Source organism: Jaculus jaculus, chromosome 11 (genome assembly GCF_020740685.1).
Source record: "Jaculus jaculus isolate mJacJac1 chromosome 11, mJacJac1.mat.Y.cur, whole genome shotgun sequence".
Lineage (NCBI taxonomy): Eukaryota > Metazoa > Chordata > Mammalia > Rodentia > Dipodidae > Jaculus > Jaculus jaculus.
The window spans coordinates 3,676,869-3,678,457 of NC_059112.1; the positions used below are offsets into that span (position 1 = coordinate 3,676,869).

General features: G+C 41.0%; 1 long non-coding RNA gene across 1 annotated transcript; it reads right to left on the reverse strand.

Moving 5' to 3' along the window:
* Window positions 1-801: 801 nt before the first annotated feature.
* LOC123464445 lies at window positions 802-1,283 on the reverse strand. The gene is made up of 2 exons (XR_006639586.1): window positions 1,176-1,283; window positions 802-1,037 (listed from the first exon to the last, which is right to left on the reverse strand). It is a non-coding gene; the product is annotated as an uncharacterized LOC123464445 (long non-coding RNA).
* Window positions 1,284-1,589: the final 306 nt, after the last annotated feature.

A 1,589-nucleotide genomic window follows, 5' to 3' on the forward strand; every position in this document is an offset into this window, starting at 1 on the left:
AGACAGAGAGATTGATTTGTTCAATGTTCCTGAGCCATCATAGAGCAAATTCGGAATCATTCTATAACACGATGATGGTCACAGACTCACTGAAGTGACTGTATAAATTATTATGTGGACATTACAAAGAATACGGCATACTATCCTTTAAAATGTTCCTGGGCTGGAGAGATGGCTTAGTGGTTAAGCACTTGCCTGTGACGCCTAAGGACCCTGGTTCAAGGCTCGATTTCCCAAGACCCATGTTAGCCAAGATGCACAAGGGGGCACACGCATCTGGAGTTCATTTGCAGTGGCTGGAGGCCCTGGCATGCCCATTCTCTCTCTCTCTGCCTCTTCCTCTCTCTGTCTGACTCTCTGAAATAAAACAAATAAACAATAAACAAGAAATTTTTAAATATTCCCAAACATTGCCTCTAAATCTTGGCAACTTTCATAAATCTCCTCCCTTGTCTCACCCCCTCTTTTTTAAAGCTACAATGTGGACTTGTATTTCAGAAGAATTAGCTCACAATCTTTCATTTTTTTTCTCTTTATTGCTTTTTTTTTGGTTTCATTGCTTAAACTCTACAGCCCCATAAATACCCCAGGTATTGCCTTGCAATGGCTTGCTTACATATCTGGCTTAGAAGACAACTTCTATATATGCTTTTGGCCATCTAGAATCTTGAGTTCCTCTGAAGAATTACTACCACCCAGGCACATGCTGATAAATGTTTAACAGCTGTTTCCTCAGGAAGGGGGTTAGGAACACACACACACACAATAAATTTAACTTGCATGAAGAACAGAGAGAGACAATTTACAAATAATGTATTTTATTTTATATTCATATAAAATCACATCTACAGTAGATGAAAGAGCATAGTTTCCACAGCAATGCTGGCTGGTACGTTCATTTATGTTAATGACAAAGGCTGATTGAAGAAAACAAGGTCCCACGTCAGAACATAAATGAGTTCTTTGCTGAATCTGATAATGGTTTCTGGATGCCGGCAGAATGCTTCCTCATTTCTGTGCCTTTCACAAGATACTGGCTGCAAGCAAGACACAGTGTGACATTTAATCTGAATGTCTCACATCTCTCTTTCACCCTAAAATCTAGACAATCCACAAAGCAATAAATCAAGTCTTGCCCCTTATCAGGTGAATTTGTATAGTGCAAACACACGCACTTTGACGGCTTTCCAACATGCTGCCACTGGGCACAGGAAGCTGGGAAGAAACGTGCATCACTGTCCCAACACATCACCTCCACTGGACAGCCCTAACAGATGAAAATGACCTCAGGAAAATAACAGAAAAGTTTAGGAGTGGAATGGATGTTTTGAATACTTATTTCCTTTAAAAATAAGTTAATCATAAGCTACCTTTAAATCATAGCTGTATTTAATAACTGACTTATAAAGCTCCTTGTGTTTAACAGTGGGAGCTAGTGAGCGGATATAAGCAGACGCAGCTTGTTACAGCTCCTTGACCATCACGTGTGGTCTGTCGTGGGAGGGGCTGTCTTCAAAAGCCTCCTCTTCATGCAGATCAGCCAAAGGACAGGCCTGTGACCCATTTGGCCACTTGCGTGATCTCTCCCC